General features: G+C 41.1%; 1 long non-coding RNA gene across 1 annotated transcript; it reads left to right on the top strand.

The window, feature by feature from the left end:
* Positions 1 to 5,098: 5,098 nt before the first annotated feature.
* On the top strand, positions 5,099 to 18,644 carry LOC132250289 (uncharacterized). Its single transcript, XR_009461965.1, has 3 exons — positions 5,099 to 5,179; positions 14,283 to 14,428; positions 18,572 to 18,644. It is a non-coding gene; the product is annotated as an uncharacterized LOC132250289 (long non-coding RNA).
* The last annotated feature ends 3,616 nt before the right edge of the window (positions 18,645 to 22,260 follow it).

Below are 22,260 nucleotides of genomic sequence, written 5' to 3'. Positions count from 1 at the left end.
AGGAAGCTGGAGACAGAAGGGGAACATCTCCAACTCATGTCCAGGGACTTGTCTTCAGCCTCCGGCTTGTCTCCAGCCCCCTGCTCATTCTCCTGCTCTCTCTCTAGTCCTCCAGAGGCTAGCGATGAGTAGGAGAATGAGCAGGAGGCAGGAGATGAGCAAGGTAGCAACCAGGAGGCTGGAGACAATTCAGGGATTCCCCTGGTTGGCTGCAGGCTCCTTATCTTTTCTCTGCTCAGCTCCTTCCCCCGCCATCACTCTCCTGCCTGGCTTCAGCCTCCTGCACTGCCTGCAGCTTACCAGAAGCAGCACCAGTGGTTGAGGCTGCTCAGGCCCTCATGAATTCTTTTCTGCATAAGTGAACAGCTTCAGAAGGAGGACAGTCTTTACCCCAGAGTCAACCAAGCCTACTGGTTAGGATACTTCCTAGTGGAATGGTAGTTGGAATCCACTCAAGCAGAGGGGAGAATTGAACTTTGGTCATCCAGTCCTTTTCTGCAGTATTTCCCTTTTATCTTGCTCGCTGTGTCTTCCTGAAGATCATGCTAATGGTTCTGAGGGGCCAAATTCTCCTCATGCTCTGGATAAGGAGCCTGGGTTCCTCCCACAGGACTCTGGATTTCAATCCAGGAATTAAGCATCTAAAAGGTAGATGTTGAAACAGCAACCATTATGTTGTTTAATTTGTTTTTGGGATATGTCTCTAAGAAACTTGGTTACCTTTGTATGTGGATCCTTACATATATTAATCCATTACATATGTGCACACATACGTGTATTAATTCCCTGCCACAACTAATAGGTTGCTTTATGCTGGAGGGGCTTGCTATAGGGTCCACAAGGTTAGCCAGGGTGATAAAACTGTGACAATCATTCTTATAATCTTTTCCTCATGATCAAAGGCAATGACCCTCTTCCTAGTATGATGGAGATAACCCAAATTACAATTCTAGTGAGAACTATAAGGCTTCAGGGAAGTGGATCTGGGATTTAGAATTAAGTGTTTACAAAAGCATGTCACCTGGCAGCATATTGTGCATTTAACTGGAATATAAATATTTCCTTTCACAGGGAAGAGGATGCCTTTGATATAGAAACTCACATTTTTTGCAACTTCACGGGAAATCAGCTTAGACCAGAACATATTCTAAATGAAAAATTCATAAACAAGATCATATTTTAACCAAATATATACATTCTTCTGGGTGTTTTTGAAACACATTTCAGACTCTTCTGAGCCATCCTAGAGGTTTGAGTGTAGATCAATATTTATATATGGTGTAATAGCTTTATTTGTATATTTCAAATGAGTCTAGTAAAAGAAGCAGAAAGGTTTTATTGCTCTTTAATCCATATTTATTTTATAATTGCCTTACATAGAGCAAAATGGAATCTGGTAAGGGGGTGGATTTGTATTTTATGCTGTGAAGTACATAACAGAACAAATTTAGAAGAATTATGAAAGTAAAGACAGATTTGAAGGACATTTGTTAAAAAGGATAACAGTGAGCCTGATCTGGATTTCTTTCTCAGAAAAAACTTCTGGTATTTCATAAGGATTATATATTTTGGCTAAAAATTTTAAACTTGTCCAAAGGAAAAAGTTTCAGATGCATCAAGATGAATTAGGACCCTAATTCACTGAGATTGTAGGCATTAAGGCTAAGTACAGACAGTCAAAAAGCTCAAAGCTGAACCGATTTGATCTTCCCAGGTTAGTCTAAACTGTGTAGATTAGTGGTTCTCAAACTTTTTTTTCTCAGGCCACTTGAAAATTGCTGAGGGTCTCGGCGGACCACTTGAACTTATTTTTGTTCTACAAATCAAAGCACACAATTCATATTGAATATCAGTAGTCTTACCTTACAAGTACAGATATTCTCGATTGTTCCACAACCTTTCTGCGGACGACCTGAAGGGAGCTTGCAGCACCCAGCACTACTTTTCCTGCCCCATGGAGTGAGCTGCTCTGATTGGCTCAGCCCGGGCTAGGTTGGGGCTGCATCTGCTCCCAGCTCCCACCTGGTTTCCCTGCAACACCTACCTCCATCGCAGGCACGTGCCAGGCTTCCTGGCCACCAGCTCCAAACTGTTGTCTATAAAGTTGTCAGGTATCTGGGCTGCTACATGTGTGAGGTTGAGATGCCCAAATGCCTCCAAAATCTTGCCTTATGTAATTTTTTAAAATCAGATATAGGAGATTTTTTTAATATGAGGACCTTCAGTTCCCACTCAATTTCTGCATTTTATCTCCTTTTGCTTTCTTTAACAATGCTATTCTGAATTACGTAATTACTAGTTTCAGTAATTATTGTATTATAATGGTATGGGAGACATCTGAAAGTACCTCAAGATGTCACCAAAACAATACAACTGCGGTTATCCTGCCATTCTTAGCCCACGTTTTTTAAGAAATGAGAGAGAGAGTTTTGTTTGGATAAAAATTCAAGAATTTTCCCCTTATTTTAAAATCTTTTCTGGTTTTTTTTTCTTTTTTTTCCCTCAGTTTTGGGCCAGGAAGAGTGATCATCAGGCAAGGCCACGTTCCACAGAATTTCTATTTGATTCTCTCAGGCACTGCTGTGGTCACTAAGGTGGCTCTCAACCAACAGACTGGAGAGCTTTATGCCAGAACGGTCGCTTTTCTGAAGAAAGGGAAATACTTTGGGGTACCTCAATACTCTCTTTCATGTTTTTTTTTTTTTTCTTTTACCAAATGTTGCAGGATCTCATATCTCACTGCTGTCCTGTTACACTTTTAGCTTCTCTCATTCCTTGGAGTCTCAGAACAACAGAGACTCCCTATGTCTGAAGAAGGGTGATTGCTCCCAAAAGCTTGCTAAGAACTTTTTTCCAACTACTCAGTTGGTCTAAGAAAAGATTTCACATCTACCTAAAGAAACTTGCTTGCCACAGGATCTGATAGAAACTCAGGGAGAGTCTGACCGACTGCAGGTAGCTTCATATCAGACAAAAAAATGAAATGTATATCTGCATTACCAACTTCTAAAAATCTCTCTAGACTTGCCCTGTGAAAATACCTATCTATATGTTTCATTAAGATGCTTTTGCAAATCCCATTAAGGTTAATACCCTCCTAGAGCAAGGGAGAAAACCTCCAGAAATCAACCCAAACAGTTCCACCCTAGATATACTCTGTATATTAAAAAAAGAGATGCATTCAGCATGCTGAATAGAGGTGGCTGAAAATTTTCCACCAAACATAAATTATGTTTTTTTGTATTTACCTTCCTTGGATTTTTTGTAATTGTTTGTAGGAAACTGCACCATTGAATACTTTTGGGGGTTTTTTTCTAACCAAACTCTTCAGTATTATATGGCTGGAACAATTTTGGTTTTTATTTTTGGAATGGGTTGACGTTTTTTATTTTTGTAAATTTTTGCCCTGGGAAGGAAAAATAATCTATTTTGTGAGCAGCTTTAATACTGAAATCAGGAAGTTTTTATTCCCCTTCATCAGTTGTAGTTTGCTGGATTCATAGTCCATGGAAATATATAATAAAATATCATACAAGATGGCTGATGATAAGAATTTCCATCACACACGAAATTCTAGGGACTGGATATATCATTTCACCCCCAAATAAGCTGAAAATTCAAACAAACTCAGAAATGCTAACAAAATATATTCTGAAGTTTATCATGTTCCATTATTTCAACTATTATGTTATTATTTATATAATAATTTAATCAAAATGATAGACAAAATAATGTTGGAAAAAACCCTTTTTTTAAACTTGTTGAAGCATTTCAGTTAGTTCCTCCTAAAAATTGATTAAACCTATATGCACCCATGAAACATTTTTCAATTTCATGGAGTCAGCATTTTCTGATGGAATAGTCTGTCAGTGGAAAAATTTTCAAATGATTATTGATAATTTTGCTCACTCTCCTGTAAAACCAAGCAAATCCAATTTCCAGGTTTTCACTGGAGTGGGGCAGCCAGAAGCTGATCTGGGAATAGAAACCAGGTCTTCTGAGCCCCAGGCCCATACTCTATTCTCTATCCCATATTGCCTTTTCACGCCTCTCTTCTTTTTCACCAGTGTTTGGGGCAGCCCAGTCAGTCTTATTCCTTATCTTGTTCCTGCCTGTGTTGTGGAGTGGTTAGGATAATGTGTGACAGTGCGGTCCTTCTCTCTTTGGTGCTATATAAATAACAAACAAGAAAAAATGCTTCTGTTTCCCTTGTGGTCATGAGGAAAGATAAAGCCTGGAGGCTTAATGCTAGGAAGCTTTATAGATTCATGCCAGAAGGGGCCATTATAATTATCTTGTCTGACCTCCTGCATAACACCAGCTGCAGAATTTCATCCAGTGATTTCTACATGTGGCTTGACAATGTGTGGTTGAACTGAAGCATATCATTTAGCAAATCATTGGATCTTCATTAAAGATTCCAGGCAGTGGAGAATTTACAGGACCTTTCGTAATCCATTTAGAAATATTACGCAGAGGCCCAGCAAAATTTGGGCATAGAAGCAGGCAGAGCATTGCTTATTGGTTTACACAGCATCACTGCTGGGGCAGGAAGCTTTTTATAATGCTTTCTGCTCTGTGAGGGTTGTAGAAAGTAGTTTCAACCCCCAAATATTAGTGGTAATATCTGGGAATTGAGTTTTGGGCCTGAATTCTCCAAAGTGGGAGCTGTTTTCATTAAACACACCCCTTAAAATGGAGAATTTGATGCAGCCCTTAACCTGATATTGCTAAGACTCCAAGTGTGCCAAACAGGACCCTCACCAAGTATTTAATCCAAAATACTCATACCAGAGACCTGAAGACAACGTGCTCTCACCTCGGAAGAGTAAACTTCACTCTCAGAGGAAACCCCTCTGGGTTCAGCACATGTATTATATTATTATTTCTCTCATACAGTTCCAGGCTGTTTGCTTCTTATATTATAGAGATTCCCGTTTACTGACACCCTGCAGCTCTGACTTGGCTGTTAGCTGTGATTTATTCCATTAATATATAGATAGCAATATTCCTTCATTTTAGCTTATATTTTTCAAAGGCAGTTTTATAGACAACCTCTTTAATAATTCACATCTATTGCTTAACTTCTTCCTAGGATGTTGCCATCTTGACTGGTGCTAGGAGAAATGCCACAGTAGTCTGTCATGATACTGTTTCCCTGCTGGCTCTTTCTAGACAGGTGAGTTCTTTCCCTGAGTTGAGAAACCCTGTGTAATTGTGTTACTTTCATTTTATTTTGCCTGGAGCCCAATCCTGCAAGGCCCTGAGCTCCTGGGACTGCTGCTGGCTTCATCTGGAGATGAGGGTAGTCAGTACTTTGCAGGAGACGCACACCTTGCACATTGATATTCAGTGAGCAGATGACTCTCATTCAGTTTGCAATTAGAAGCTGTAGTTGTCTGCCATTAATCCGCGTGACCAGTTCTGGATAGACCTGTTGGTATCAGCAGCATGCGTCTCATAAGCAAGCTTTGCAAGACTGGTCTCATAATCGCTGCAGATGCTCTGTAAAATTGTAAAATAGCAGGTGGGCACAGATCCTGAGACTCTTAGTTATGTGGAGTTTTCCCTTATTCCATGAGTAGCCCCAGTGAACACAATAGGGTAGGCTAAAATGGCAAGCTCTTAATGATATTGGCCAATGAGCCATGACATCAATGGATTAGGGGCTGATCCTGGCCTCATGTGAGCTAGCGTGAATAAGAAGTTCATCAGGCTGTCACTTCCCAGCAGGTAGTAGCTATGCAAGCAGAGTAATAGTTACATTCAATTCCAGGAGGCAGGGAAACATTTTGAAGTATGTTATTGTCAGATTTTGCCTGTGTGCAGCTCCTGTTGACTTAAATGGGAATTGGCCACAGCCCAGTTATGGCAGACTTTCTTCAGGGGATGGTAAATTAGAGAGGAACATGTCAGGGCTGGCAAATAATAAGAGACACTAAGGATGAGGGTTTCATCCTTTTAGGTGCTGTGTATTTCCCCTTCCAAATGCAGTAATGAGAGTTGCAGGGTTATTAAGCTTTAGTAGAATTTAGCTTAGAAAAGAAAAGATCTGCAGGGGGTTGGGTACGAGCAGGGGGCGAGAAGTGGAGAAGGGGGGTTACTCGGGTATCGAGGATTATGAGGGAGGACTGAAAACTGATTAGCACTTCATTTCTGTAGTGCCCTGAAAGGCATGAACAAGAGGCCACTGGGGAATTAATGGCAGGTTGAATTTAGAGCAATAAAAGCATAAAGTCAGCCCATGGAATTCCTTGTCACAGGAGGGCAGAAGGTCAATGCCTGTGGCTGGATATAAAGAGAAGTTGGGTAAATTTATGAGTGATCATAACATTTGTATTTATGTTACGTACCCAGGTGCTGACACCTAAAGAGAAGTTGGGAGGTAGGGATGTCAGGGGTGAGAGTGAATGAGCCTTGCTGTTACACTAATAGGGACCTCAGCAGGAACGGCTGAGCCTATGTGACTAAATCGCATGCTTCTGGATATAAGTTTCTACCTTTTTGACTGTTTTGTTCCCACAAACTCTAATTGTAAATGCATTAGTTTCTGCTTTGGGAGCATGTCCTACGGAGGTGTCCATCAGAGCCTCCTAAACTTAGGGGGGTTTAAGGAAGTTTAAATAGACAACACACTGCTGTAGAATTCACCCCCTCCATTAAAATTAGTAGAAATTTTCCCATTGACTTCAACTTACAGAAGCAAATTCTAAGGGTCTCCTAAGTCACACTCACAGTCACTGAATTCCCTTTGGGTTTACAGAGGTGAATGCCTGCCAATCTCAATGCTGGTGGAGTTCCAGAGTACAGTCCTTCTCTGATCCTTGCCAAGTTCGAAAAAATATCCAGGGGCAAATCTCTACTAAAAGCTTGCCTGCACAAAGAAATTTAGAAAGAAACACAAAATGATCTGGAAAGGCACTTATTTCAGAATAAGAGTCTACATGGGGATCAACTCTAGTGATATTATTGTACTGAGATAGTTCTGTGGGCCAGTTTCCCCATATAATAGAGGTTTTTGATCCAGAGAGCTGCCAAGGGATGCTGTGCCTTCTGGGAATTGTTAGTTTTGGGGGATTTAATATGTTTTAATATACAATTTCAGGACTGAGGCTGATGGTTCTCTAAGCTGTCTTGTTGTTCTCCTTGTCTCTGTAGCAGCATGCTGATATAACTCAGAACCTCCTTTTACAACTGACTCTGGCTCCTCTTACCAATTGATTTTGGAGGACAGAAAATAGCATCCTTATCCCTGCTGTGTTATCTTTAGGAGGACAAGCATCTGGGTAGCACTTTCCATTCACGACATATATTGGGCATAGTTTATTACTGAAATGTGCTGTAAACTCAGCTTCCCCGGCAGCTGTGCCAACTTAGACCATTGGTGAATTTGGCTTCTTCTGTTTGGATTTATTATCTTCCATGTGCCTGGTTCAGAACTATCCATTTTTGGATGTAAGCCTCTGAATTAAACAGAGTTTAGCCTTTTGTCCTGACAAAATTCACCACCATTTCCTAATGACTCTCAGTGCTAAATATGCTTCTGAACACTTCAACAAGACTGTACCACTGGTGATGGTTAGGAAGGGGGATGCACATTATGGTGCCACATTAGAGCATCCCAGGGAAACCACTGTAGTTTGGATGCTCTGCTTTCCTCTATGTTCTGCACTTGAGGCAAGAGGACCATGATGTCCTACTGACTGCTACTAGCAACTAATATGACACCTTTCTCTTTCTGCCATGGGACTGCATTTAGGGTACGGAGCTAGTATGAAGGTCCCACCATCTTCTACTCCCTCCACATCCATCAGTGCCTGGTGCAGACTCAAAAGCAGGTGACTCCTATTTGTGTGGACTCAGGGATGATGAGACCAATGAAGGGAGGCAAGCAGAGGATTCTTACTACCATGTATGACCTTGTACAAGCATAGAAACCAAGACATGACTGACTGGATTCAGTTGTGTCAGTAAAACAAGGTCTGACACTTAGCTCCATGGCATTTTCCTCTCTGTCTGGACATACCTAGAGCTGACTGGGAGAATGCATTTGTGTTCTGTGATCATTTGTGAGCTTCTAGATTTTTTTTTTCATTCAAGGGACTCTCCTCCCTCTATAGAGAAGAGCCAGATTACCAATGGGGACTTAACCATACCTTTTAATGAAAGAACAGTACTGGGAACATAACCAGTATAAACCAGGGGGTATAGGGGACACTACAATGCCCCGAAGGGGCAGGATTCAACAAAGGTTAGACACTTACAATCATTGACGTATTCATCCAGTTGACAAAAGACAGGGTTAACCAAAATATAAAACACAAACAGCAGAACAAACTATACTGGTTGGTGAAATATAAAAGGCACAAAATACAAAATGTCAAATGACAAGGAATATAGGGCCTAGGTATCTGGAGGGGGAGAAAGGAGGAAAACACAATGACACCTTTCCACTGCAACAATAATTTCTCCGTGTTACTTCACTCATCCTAAGTCATCCCAACTGGGACTTGATCTCAGATTTCCCCCATGGTAGGTAAAAAACTACCACACAGCTACCAGTGCTGGTATTATTCCAAGCTGCTAAGGGTCTTTGCCCTCCAGGAGCCCCGGCCTCACATCAAGCTGCCTGGCCTCTGACTGGAGGAGCTGGAAGCAGAGCTGGGAACCTCTCAGGTTGCTGCTCAGATCCTTGCTGGAGCTGGGGAGCCTCTCTTGCTGGCCACAGCCTCTCATAGGGGATCCTGGAGCCCAGAGGGGAGCCTCTCCTGCCGGCCACATGCCGCACTGCTGAGTGTCCAACTGCTGCCTGCAGGTCCCACTCCTTCAGACTCTTCTGGGGCAACTTCTCCCACCCCACTGGCTCAGCTCTTGCCAGCTCTTTGAGAGTCCTTCCTTGTGGTCTCTCACTGGTCTCCCCTGAGTCAGCCATGCTGCCCCTTTTATCCCCCTCGGTGACCCAAGGGGCCAATCAGGGGACATGGAGGGTGAGTCTCTGGGGTCTGATTGGTGAGGAAAGGGAATCCCAAGTCCTCCAATCATCTTTTACCCCTTCAAAACCCCTGGGCCAATCATTACCAGATTGGTGAGGAAAGGGAATCCCAAGTCCTCCAATCATCTTTTACCCTCTCAAAACCCCTGGGTTAAGTCACTACCAGCCAGCCTGTCACACCTGTGGACCAGTAGAAGTGGGGTACTCTTTGCCTCTGTGACAGGATACATTACCACTGCAGCATAGACAAACTCTCTGTTTCCATTGCCTCCTATTCCATATTATAGATAGCCTTTGAGACTGTTGGATATTCTGGGAGTGTGAGTGTCTCTATCCCCAAGACCCATCTTGAAATTCTTCATGGGAAGCCCATTTTCTACCCATCTTTACCTATCACCCTCCCCCACCCCCCGCCCTAATTGCTGCAAGCAGGGAAATGTCTGATGTCTCTTCCTGCTCTCTCCATATATAGACAGCTACTTAATAATCTGCTCTTTCATTGGATGTAGTTCTCAGTCTACATTTATCAGTGGAATATGTGACACTCTAAGTTACTGATAGGTTGGCATGCCATGACACTGACTGTGATAGTTATTTGAGAAGCAGAATAACAGGCAACTAACTGCATGTAAGGAGACAGCCATGTATAGAAATAGCATCTCATTATTCTCCTTCAGTATTGAAGCCCTTAAAATCAAAGGGACTCTGGTTGTATATTTCCCTATTTGCTGTTCTCAGAAGGTGGCCATGCAGAGCTATAATTCATATTAACCAGCAGGGAAGATGCCCTAAGGTTTACACTGGATTTCACAAAGGCAACAGCTTACACCTTGATTAAAACAGTTTGTTTGGATGAAACATCCCTTTAAACAGTACAGTATCCATTTCTGGCGCTGGGAGTTTTTTCTAGTCCAAATTCCTTATAATTTCTATGAATGCTATAGGAATGGGGAAGATTGATGCTGACTCAGTCACTAGCTCATTCATTTTTCTTTTAATAAGGGTTCCTGTTAGCAATGGGCCTGAATAATGTAATAAACCTGCTCACACTTTTGTGCATATATTTTCTCTCAACATCTGCCCCATTCTAGTAGCTGTCAAAAGGTATGGAAGACATATATTAACATGGATCGAGTCCTTGTCCTCATGACAGTGCTGTCCACTATAATACAGAAGATTTCCCTGAACTCTTCAGCTTTACATTTTACCCAGTGAGAGCTGGGGTGGCTTAGGATGCAGTACCAAACCCTTCGGTTTTCTTGCTGCAAGGTTGCCTCTTAAGAGCGTCTCAAATAGGAGACTTACTAGAAGGAAGGTAAAGGAGACTTCTTTTACCTCTCACTCAGTGTGGTTTTACTATTCTTAACTTTAGCAGTCTTTTACGCATTGGATGGTGACCTCAGTGATAGAGTCCTTAATTTGACATTTTCTATTAAACCCTTATGCAATGTTTATCCATATAGCCTCACTAAGATGAAGATGTATTACAACTCACCTATTTTTTCCTCACCTTTTGAACATATTTTTCTTGTGTTCACCACATTTTTGTAGGAGGATATTAATTACAAAGTTAGCATTTACCAACCATCACCAGAAGGCAGAATGGGGTAGCATTTTAGAATCAAACTAATTGAAAAATGCATAAGTTTTCATGAGCTTTCATAGGTGATAGCCTACTTAAAAAATAAAGGACTTGAGAACCACCATGCAATCAGCAGGGATCCAGGTTTTCAGCTTGTTGGGGAAAAACGGGAAAATGTGGATTTACTCCTTTAACAGAGAAAAATGTAGATTTTCTCTTTTCAAGGAGAAAAAACATGGGAAACCACAGGTTTTCCATTGCAAGCTGGCTGAGTTTCAGCCTGCAAGGGGCTGCTTGGGCCTGCAGGGAGTGGGAGGAGGGTGATCGGAGGCAAGGCGCACTATGTGCATGTTCACATGCACATGTATGTGGCAGCCAGGCAGTGGTAGAGAGCAGCTTCTTCAGCTTTCTCCAGGTTAGTCTATGTTGGGGGGAACAAAGGGGCACGGGCCATGGATTGGGAGGCCAGGGGGGCACAGGTGGGGGAGCACATGCTGTCTGAGATTTCTGCATGCACAGTGGGGCGTGGGGCTGTAGCTGGGCTGGACCAGCTCCAGGCAGGCGCTGCCTCCAGGACCATCGCTGCCAAGGAGAGGCAGCTCCTGCCCACCTGGCAGCAGTGGGGCCAAAACTCCATGCTATTGCCTCCACTGCTACTTCTGCACCTCACTGTAGTGGCACAGCACTTCCTCATGCTCTGGCTCCTGCCCACTGGGCCACGGAGGCAGCTCCTCTGCAGATAATCTGACCCAGCTGCAGTCCCACACCCTGCTGTGGGCACGGCAATCTCAGGGGGCATGTGCCCCCCTGCCCCATTTCCTGTGCCCTCCTCCTTCCCCACACACCACACCCTTTCTCACACACTGGGATGCTGGGAGCAGGGCAGTAGGTCTGGAGTGAGGGGCAGTGGCAGGGCCAGGGGGCTGCAGGTTTGGAGTAAGGGGCATCAGCAGGGCTAGGGGCTGTAACTTGGGAGCGAGGGGCAATGGCAGGGGCAGAGCACCGGAATATCAGGGCTGCTCAGCACCACAGAGCAACTGGTGGGATGCTGCAATTGAACCCACATCCTGGTAAGTGAAAGGGACAGGGGCAGGTCTGATTTTCCATGATAGAAAACCCAATATCAAACAGCAAAATGTATAGGTATTTAGAATTTGTTTTATTATAGTGATTGAGGCACTGGTAGACTTCTAAAGTGCTTTAAAATGGCAAATATATCAATAAAACATTGTGTTCAACTGATACTTATACATATATATTGGTGTTTCATTTTAATTGTGGAATAATGTGGATTTGGGGTTTTTAAATCAGAGAATTTGCAATATTTATCAGAGAATTTGCTGTTTTTAAACACAGAGAGAACACCAGGATCCTTAGTGATCAGCATTTTTTCCCTTGTGGTGGCCATTTTTCTCTTTTAAATTTATTTTAATAACCACCTTATTTCTAATAAAAGAGCCGTTCCAATATGTTTACAGCTACAGAAGCCAAATGTTCTGGTCTATTAGTCTTATCCCTCCATTCTTTAATATTGGTACTATATCCAGATTTCCTCCAGTCTTCTGGTAGCAGCTCTGATTTTAATGACTTTATGATCTATGCCAAAGAATATGCTGACTCTTAGCTTAGCATCCCATAGTGAATCCCATCAGGTCCAGGAGATGCTGATTTGATGTATGCTTGTTCCACTAATAAGCTTTGTAGTTTGGATATGGTCCTGGCCTTCTATTCCCCCAGCAAGAGTTGCCTTCTGCTCCATCTGATCTGTTATGCGAATGTTGCTTGTGACTTGAACACACCAGAAAAGTGAAGTTTTCCTCTTTAGTGTCACATAATAGATTAAACTACAGATTCATGAAATCCATTGTCCTGCCTCCCCCCACACAGTGGTCAGGTCAAGAACACCTGCCCCATAAATCATGAGACTAGTGCTATAGATTGGAGGGAGAAATTCCTTTCTGAGATTTCATTACACTTCCCTTAACACATGTAACTGAGACTGATATGATCAGTCATAAGAATTACATACTTAAAACCTCAGCTACACTATTTGACTCTGATCTCCTGAAACAATGGATTTTTTACCTCCCATACCTTTTGCTTGAATGTTACTAGATATTGATTTTGTGGTTTGACCCTTTGTCTTCATTTAATGGAAGAAAGGAAAGATGAATCCATTTTGCATATTAGTCTTGTTCTGGCAGGTCATCAGGGATCAGCATCCCAAACTCTTTTCAGAGCAATGTGAGGCTAGGCTCACCTCTCCACCAGAAGCAACCTGGTTCCCGTTCATACCTGTTCATTTCTTTTGCATTTTAAAAATCTTCCTTCCATGGGCAGCAGACTGGGCATGATATCTTTTTTCCCTGGGGGACAGAGATTCTCTTCCTGTCTTCTAGTGAGATGTTTGTTATCTCTTGCCATTTCCTGTGTCCCACAGGCCGCTGGGCATGGAAGCAGAGAGAGATGGGAAGCGAACATATTCCACATAGACAAAACACCTAATAGCTAAGTGTGATTGGTATCCTGCTACTTGTGGGGACTGGAATGAGCCAAGCCTAACACTATACACACACAGACATAGTTTCATAGTAGCTAGGGTCAGGAGGGACCTGAACAGATCATCTAGCCTGACCCCCTGCCACAGGCAGGAATGAATGCTGGGCTCATGAGACCCCAGACAGGTGATCGTCCAACCTCCTCTTGAATTTGCCCAACGTAGGGGACCATTCTTATCAACACCCCATCTTTCCTTTGACTACTCTCTGTCTCAAGTCTTTCTAAGCTAAATAATGTATGTTGCTTAATTCTTGAAAACTTCCCTTTTCAAGAGACTTATGTTTTCTTATCTCTCCCTGTGATATTTTATCATTCATCTTCAATGCATAAGAAAACTCTGAAAAATAAGAGTTACACCAAACCCAAATCTTTTCCTTGCAGCATTTTTACCTGTGGACTGTAGTGTGACATGAGTTACCTGCCCATGCAAGGAATAAGAAGTAGCGCACCTCCTTGTGCACTATGTGAATGACTTGGATCTTTGGTTGAATTCCATAAGAATAAACTGGTCTCCTAGTGTCCTTACCCATTCTCCAAAGGATTACAAGATGAGATTCCTCAGCCCCACCAACCCCTATCTGCTGGCTAGAGGAGCTCAGCTAGTGCAGAACATAGTGATTTATTCCTGGTATAGGCCACTAGTAAGTGTATTCCTACCCTCCAGGAGCAAACACCATTGTATTTGTATTGGGTGTATCAGAGACATATAGGGCACCTATACATGTGCTCTGGGGTGGAGTTAAAGCATTTTAATTAGAGCAGCTCTCATTAAAATGATTGCAGTGTGTCGTGTATTCAGCCTCCCGCATTTCAAAATGGCAGAGGGGGCGCTTTAACTAAAGCTCATTTGGCGAGCATTAGTAAAAGTGTCCCCGCTGCCATTTTGAAACACGGGGACGCTGAATACATGAGATGCTGCAGCACACGGGAGTGTTTTGATTAGGGCACTCCATCAGACTCAATTAACTCTGCCATGTTCTAATCAAAATGTATTGGGGCACATGTAAAATTGCCAATAGTAACCTCTGGCCCCAGGCGTTGTGCTGAATGTACCCACTGAGTCCATTGAGAAACAGAACAGTTAGCCCCACTGATTTCTTATGTGATCATTGTTTTCAGCATTTAATGAAGACTCCTTTATTTTCCTAGGACTTCTTAAATATATTTCTGAGCCGGGAATCTACTGAGGGGCCAGATTTTATAGATTTCCTGCACAAGACTGAACTTCTTTCAGGATGGCCAATTGAAAAGTTGCCTTACAACAACCCCAGAATTTGTGCTCAGACCTTTTTCAGGTAAATTATTTCAATTAATGTTGTTCCAGTGGAGTCTTTATCCCAGGGCACAGGTACCAAACTGCGATTTGATGCTGTGGCTATTATTTTTTCAGGTCTTGCAAGCCCTGGGGGAGGGGAAGAGGGTGGTGGGGAGGGGGGAGGGGGGTTGAATCTGAAGTCTTTTGAGGTCACTGGAATGACTAACATTTATGTCATTATCAATACATTTTATTACCGTTGACTAATGTAATAGATACAATTATCCAAATTGGTGCCAATGAATAGATTTTGAAATAAAATTGGTTAGAAAGAAATGTAACCCTGGTGCCTCATGATTGTTGTCATTTAGATGCTTCATTTCCCTTCTTTCTGTGAGTGGTGGGTTTTGTGGCTGGACTGCACCTCCCATGAAGCTTCCTGGTTTCCCATCTTGCTGAGCTATTAAAGTTATAGGGGAATTCCATAGCTATTATGTCTATATGTCCTGGATAACCATATATCCTGGATTGGCTGGGACAGTCCTGTATTTCAGTCTGATCCCAGCTTGCCGGTGAAAATTAAAACAAGCATCCTGGGGTGTGGCACAGGATGGCAGGAGCACCAGAAGCCCTGACAGACAGCAAAAATGCCCTAATAGCTTATCTTGATTAGTGGAATGACTATTAAAAAGGGGATTGTTAATACCTGTGAAGAAAACAATGGGTCATTAACAGGCTGTTGACTCCTTAGTTGCCTGAATAGTAATATCAGTGGTGCTCCACCTCCACCTCTCAATGCATCAGTGAAGGGGGGTGTGTGGAGAGGACAATGTCCCAGATTTCACATTGTCCCATATGGTCACCCTAATTATGTCTCACAGGCCATGTCTACGTGCGTTGCTTACTGCACAGTCATTTTTGTGCAGTCATTTCAAGTACTAAATGACTGCATAGTAACACAAGTTGCAGTGCAGCAGCATCACTGAATGGCTTTATAGGTGACACTGTCTGTGCAGTAGCTCCTTAATACTGTGTACTAGCATCACATAAAGCTTCCTGCCACGCAATGTTACTGCGCAGTAGTAACAAGCTACTGCGCAGTCAACGCCTTATGAAGATGCAGCCACAGAAGGTGTAATATAGCTGGGGACCTTAGTCCATAAGAAAGAGTCTTTTAGTATTATATAACTTTGATGGTCTAGGGACAATTCAAAAAAGCAAGATGTATTTGGTAATGCCCTTTACTGGATTAACTGTAGAGCAGGGAGAGGAGTTAGACAAGATTTTAGGCTCAAAATACTCTTCCTGAACCTTAGAAAGACCCAGGAATAGCATTTTGTGCCGGAAAGCTTATCTAACGTCTCTTCCAACTATGCAGTTAATTGAATAAAAGACATTACCAAACAACTCTTGCTTCTTGCATAAAAAGAGGGCAAGATTCACCCTAACAACTCCCCTGAGAAAATGCAGAAGATTTTCGAAATTCAAGTTTTCAGATATTTGGGGCTGAGAGGTATTAAAAATCACAATTTTTCAGGAAAGCCAGCGCAAAAAAAAATGTTTAGTTGAAGATCCAATTTTCTGTCAAAAAAGTCTCAGGGGAAAATTTCAGAACCAGCCATACTTTGAGGCATGAGAAATTTCAAACAGATGTGAGTTTTCCCTAAAAGACATAATATTAATGATTAATCTGGTGAGAGAAATGTTTTAATGTCACACAACTGAAACCACAAGATAAAGATCCAGTTTTACACTTCCCTACAGGACTCTGTCTAATTTTGTTCCATTGCTTCTAATGTTTTATCTTATTTTATTTTAGACACATATATAAAATCAATAGTAAGAGCTGATGTAACACATGTATATGTGAAAAAGAAATTTAAAAATTTCTGTTCTTTCTGTCCCAAACATCAGAACAAGGTGACATTCAGTATAATTTAAAAAAAAAGTGAACTCAAAACTGATAGGAAGAATTTTTTTTTTCACACCCTGTAAAATTAGATTGCAGAAATTATATTGCCACAGAAAGTAATTGGGGTCAAGAATTTTCCAAGAATTGCAAAGGGATTCAACATTTACATTGATAATAAGAATATCCTGAGTTGTTGTAATTAATTCTTACAAACATTTTGGGAAGAAAATTAAACCTCATTCTTCAGGGCTAAAGCCAATCTCTTATTATAAACATTGAATAAAACCTTAAATAAAGGACAGATTATTCCTTGTACAGCTACTGCAATATTCTCACTTTCTCACAAGCGGTCAGCATTGGCTGTTCCCATTCAAAGGTCTGATCCACTGCAGCAATTTCTAGGCTCTTAGGAAAAGATTCCTGAGAGCAAAGAAAAAAAATATCTCGCATTGTGCTCTCTCCTCTCTGCTTTCAGTTAAATACCAAGAATAAAAAGATAACATGTTGAGAAAAAGATCAATAGACACAGTAGTGGAATCGTGTTTGTCTTTTGAAGATTTACTTTGTTTGAATCTTTTGGTCTTTTTCTCTCCTTTCATATTTATTTCAGCTTTATAAAACTAACTCTAACTGATCTTGCTATTGCCATCAAAGGGATAACTAACAGGCAGATTTTTTTTATTAGTATTTGCAGGAAGTTTAATGAATAAATGTCAGGCCTGTTTATTTCTCTACTTTGAAAAGAAGTTACTGAAAAAAAGTTTGAATACTGAGCTCTAGTGATATTTTTCCTTTTCTGGCAATTTCAATATTTGTATCTATCTCCCTGAATATTCTGTTTGGTCCCCTTCTCCCCTGCTTGGGTTTCTTCTACTTTTAGAAGGATCTAAAAACATCTCTCTTTTTCCTACCAATTAAATCTTGGCTTTCTAGCTGAGCCACAGACAGCAGAAGAGCTGATGGTTGATCTGTTCTTTCTTAATCAGGTATTGATTATCCCAATTTATGCCCTGTTTAAAAGGTGCCCAGATAACAACAAAGAATATAAAGTCACAAAGATTAACTTAATTCTCATTTTGTCCATCAGCATCTCATCAGGTCCAGTTCCATATTTAGAGATTATACTGCACAACTGGGAGTCAGATTTGTGGGCTCATTTGTTCTGCTACTGACTTGTGCGATCAAGGTCATCTCACTATAAAGTCAAAACTGGAATAGCTTTTATCTACCAAGAGTGTGTGTGAAGATTCCTTAATGTGTAGGATTTTTCTATAGAATTTCAGGGTATTATATACTGTCATCTTAGCCATCAAGTTTCCAGCTAAGGAATTTCTGAAAGCAGGAGGCTGGACAAAATGACCTCATGAGGTCCCTTCTAGCCCTACTTTCCTGTGCTCCTAAAATAAGTCTTCCTTCAGAATGCATTCCTGGAAATCCTAATTATCCATTGAGACTACTGTCGCAGTTCAGACATTCAGAAACTAACATGTAACCTGCCCTTAATGATGATTTTTCCCACCAACAGCAGACAGACAAATTACACTTGCTTTAATCATTAATGGGAGTGTTGCCATTGATTACAGTGGGAACAGCAATTGTCTCTATAATTTTAAATAGTTTCTGAAATATTGGAGAGAGGTGGTAAAAGTTAGACTTCTTAAGCCATATTCAAACATGATTTTGGATGGGCTAACAACACAAGACCTTCTGCTCAATTTTCATAAGTATTGTGGGTGCTCAGGGCACTTGGAATTCAGGTCTTATTCTGCTAACACCACTGAGCATTGGTTTGCATGCTTACCTGAAGATGTGGAAGTCTGAAAATGTAGACTTAATTAGAGGTCTTGTCTTAATGCTTCTGCTCCCCTTGAAGGCAACAATTGCCTATGTTCATTTGAAAGTTTTGGCCTAAGTTTGAAATGGAGTAAATCACTAAGATTACTAAAGATTCTGCAGGGAACTCTTTTACAAGGCATTCATTTTCCCATCTTTCCTAGAGGAGAAAACTAGAATGGATAGGGATATGTTATTCTTTACTGTCCTTGAATACAATGTATCATGGCTTACTGCCATTTAAGTGATTGTTTTGTTTGTCCAAATTCCAAAGAAGGGCAATAGAAGATAATGCTACTATTTATTTGGAGCTGTTAAAATGACAATCTGATCTGATTTTTCTGAACCTCTTCATTATATTGTACTGTTTTTTATTTTCAGGAAGAGAAATTAATCACTGGAATTGTAAAGTTAATTTTGTGTTCTATTACTTTTTAGACCAGGCACAGTCATTACAAAGGATTCAAAGTCATCATCCAAAATTTATGTGATCAAAACTGTAAGTAAATCCATAGTATTTACCACTAGGGATACATCTTCTCTTCTACTCCTGGTCATCAGAACTTGTGGCTGATTTACTGCTTAGTATATAGTTATTAGTACCCACTTCTGCTGAAAGTGGGAAAGGTCAGATAGCTATGTGGAAAATGCTGAGGCTGCTGCAATAAGTTATATGTTATATTACTTTTTAGAGTACCGTCCTTAATCAACTTTATCCTTGGTGGCAGTCAGCCAGAAAAGTTGTTCAGAACCTGTGTTCTAAATTTAAAATCCTAGTATACTTGTGGGTTGTTATTATTCAGTGTCAAGATTTGCCAACTCACCTGGGAATTGCAATACTTAGCAACAAGTTTGCAGAACTTGATGGACTAGGCAACAAAGGATTCCTTGAAAGTTGGAGACATCTGGAAGTAATAAACCACAACATAGGGAAACATGCATGCATATATTTATGCCTATCTGTCTGTCTGCACAAGACTAGCAGTGACAGTGAGGAATGAAACCAACATTAATCCAACAGCTACTAAGAAATAGGAAAAAGGGTTTTAGACAAAGTTGGTAACAGGAAAGAAGCAACCACAGAAAGTTAAAAACAAAATCTTGAGATGATGCATCCATATTTCTTCCTTGCTAGCCTGGGAAGCTTTTCATCCCAGTACTGAAAACAAATTGCCAGAACCTCAGCTGGTGCAAATTGGAATACTTCCACTAAAGGCAGTGAATTTAGGCTGATAGATACAAGCTGAGAAACTTGCCAAATAATATCCAGGGTCCAATATACCCAAGCTGTTAAATTGAAAGCCTGGGTATGTTCAGAAGGCTCAAATAGAGTCTGGAAATTATGGCATGGCATAGTCTTTGTAACCATCTCTTTAAACTTACATGTGAGAAGAAGCTTCCTAGATTCTGTCTTTGGAGTTTCTATTTTGGTAGGATTTTTTAACAAACTATGCCAATATCTTTTTGATAAATCTCACAAAAGAAGTTACAAGTTTCAGTACTTTGTCTTACTCCAAATGATACTGAAAAATTCTGGCAGATACTTGACCATGTCATGCAACTGTGTTGCAGGTGATGATGATGATGATGATGTTTCTTCTTCCAACACTAATGTCCCATTTTGATACCAGCATTGCTTCTCTGTAGAATAGGTCAGAATTTTTTTGTATTTTTTTTAATTGGATGATGATTTGCAGAAACGTAGACTTTTCACAGTATCAGTTTTGATGAACTTCCATCGTGAAGGTTGCCAGGGTCCAGGGTGGATTTATGGTAATATCTTCCAGAGATAATGAGACATTCCTCCCTCAACATGTGCTAGGGCCTAAAGAGATATGATTCTGCAAAAAAACTGTCCCCACTCAAGTCAATCCTGTTGGTCATCAATGGAAAGAAGGAGTCTATTCCTGTTTGTTGTTTGGGCATGGTATGAATGGATGTTTCTTCCAAATCCCTGGCAAAAGCCCTACCTTGGGGTTTATCCATGGTTTTTCTGAAGACCTTGGGGGTTTATCATGGTTTTTCTGAAGATTTTAAAAAGTTGCATTTTTGGTCTGTATTGGAACAGCCTTCTAGAGAGACAATAGATCACAAAGAAACAAAGAAACAATGAAGCAATATTGGTCAGCAGAATATGCAGTACTCATAGCACATCAGGATGCTAATCATTATTATGTTCTTATAGGAACCATGGGAAAAACAAATTTTAAGGAGGAACTTAAAGGAAACAAATGAAGTAGCAGCACCTGCAACCTAAGGATCAAATCATTCTCAAGAATTAACTCTTATCAGAGCCCACAGCAGAGAAACTCTCCTATTGCTTAACCAGCTCTCTCTCCAAAAGGATTTCCTTTTTACAGAACAAAAGTCCACCACAGTTATAAACTTCCCAACAGTGAACACATCCTTCTACACTCAAAAAAATCTTTGAAGCCTGTGTTTAATAGTGTCATGTGATGATACCCACCACAATATTAATAATTGAATATACTTGCATTTCCAAAATGCTGTGCTAACATTTAGCAATCATCACTATCCATCCTGGGGACAAATTAATGTCAGAGTAGGTTTGCAATTGCACGGCTCATCTACACGAGATGCTTTAACTGAGATTAGAGTAAATTACTGTGCAGTAAGCATCACCCTGTACACGTGCTGATGCTTACTGCACAGTAATTTGCTCTAACCCAGAGTAAATTTGCTACCTGTAAATACAAGTAGAAAATTTACTCAGGAGTAATTACTGCACAGTGCAGCATGTGTAGACAGCTAACTGGGAGCAAATGTGCTCCTGATCAGCTGGGCAGCAGGGGGCAGGAGATTGCTCCCTTTCCTCTAGAGCAGCCTGCTGCCAGGGTGAGCTCCACCACCGGAGCCTGGGTAGGGACAATGCCCCGCTGCCCCAGCAGCAGGGAGCTCCCAGCCTCTATTCTGTGATTATGATCACAGAGTAGGGGCTGAGGGAATCTTACTTCCCAGCCCTGTCTCTGTGATTGGGGAGTGGGGGCTGGGAAATTCTTATCTTCCAGTCCCAGCTCCATGATCACAGAGTGGGGGCTGGGAGCTCCCTGCTGCTGGGGCAGGGGGGACATTGTCTCCACCCGGGCTGTGGTGGCAGAGCCCACCCTGGCAGCAGGCAGGTCTCAGGGGAAGGGTCCAGGAGACAGTGTTCTGGTGTTTCTCTTTTAGTAATTTATTTCATAATCTAGTTGCAGGTCCTGTGAAAGTCTAACATTGTACGTACTCATGAGTAAAGCTGGCTGAGAGCTGGGAGTTTTATTTGCTGGGAAATTGTCTCATAGCAGAATAATAATCTGTTCTAAATGATAAAGAAATTAAACTTAAACATTCTTCAAAAAACGTTGAAATAATTTTTGGGGGGATAATTGAAATACCCCATTTCTATGGAAATTAAATCTTGGTTTTGATTTTTATTCTGAAAGATGTTCTTTTTTAAAAAATATAAAGGAAATTATAAAACTAACTTGGAAGAAAAATGTTGCTTTTTGGAACTGTCAAAACAAAATGTTTTGACATTGTTGGAATGCTTTATGTCATTTTTTTTAAAAGCAAGATTGTTGAAATTGTCACATTCATGCAGACTGTTCTGATTTTGATTGAATGTTATTGTCCAATGGGAAGAAATTCCGGGAGAAAATTTGACTAGTTCTAGTCTTTTGTCATCATATTTCTATTCTTTTGCAACATAATAGTTGCAACAGAGAGGATATGGCTGTGGAAGGAAGAGGTGATGACTTATTAACTTCATCTAGATAGAGCTTGAAGTAGGAAGTTATTTCAGAAAGTAGACCACTGAGGTGATGTATTCATGGGAGCTGGTACTATTAAACTGAGGGACTGCTGTGTTTCATACCAGTTGGGGCTTTTTCTAGTGGGTGGCTTTCTTCTTAGATATAATGAATTACAATGATATATCCCGCAGGTCATGAAGATGGCCAAAACTGTTGCTCACGAACAGGCATCATGTTCTGGTCAACTAGAGATGGAACGGGGGTATGTTTTGCCATTATGGCATGATAATTTTTTTTTTAACATGCCACAGATAAGTTGTGTATTGATTGTCCTTTTGGGCTCTCTATCCTAGAATCACTAGGGCTGGAAGGCAC

This window comes from Alligator mississippiensis, chromosome 1, assembly GCF_030867095.1.
Source record: "Alligator mississippiensis isolate rAllMis1 chromosome 1, rAllMis1, whole genome shotgun sequence".
In the NCBI taxonomy this organism is placed as follows: Eukaryota; Metazoa; Chordata; order Crocodylia; family Alligatoridae; genus Alligator; species Alligator mississippiensis.
The sequence above is the reverse complement of the archived record's forward strand: the minus strand, read 5'-3'. Positions and strand labels throughout refer to the sequence as shown.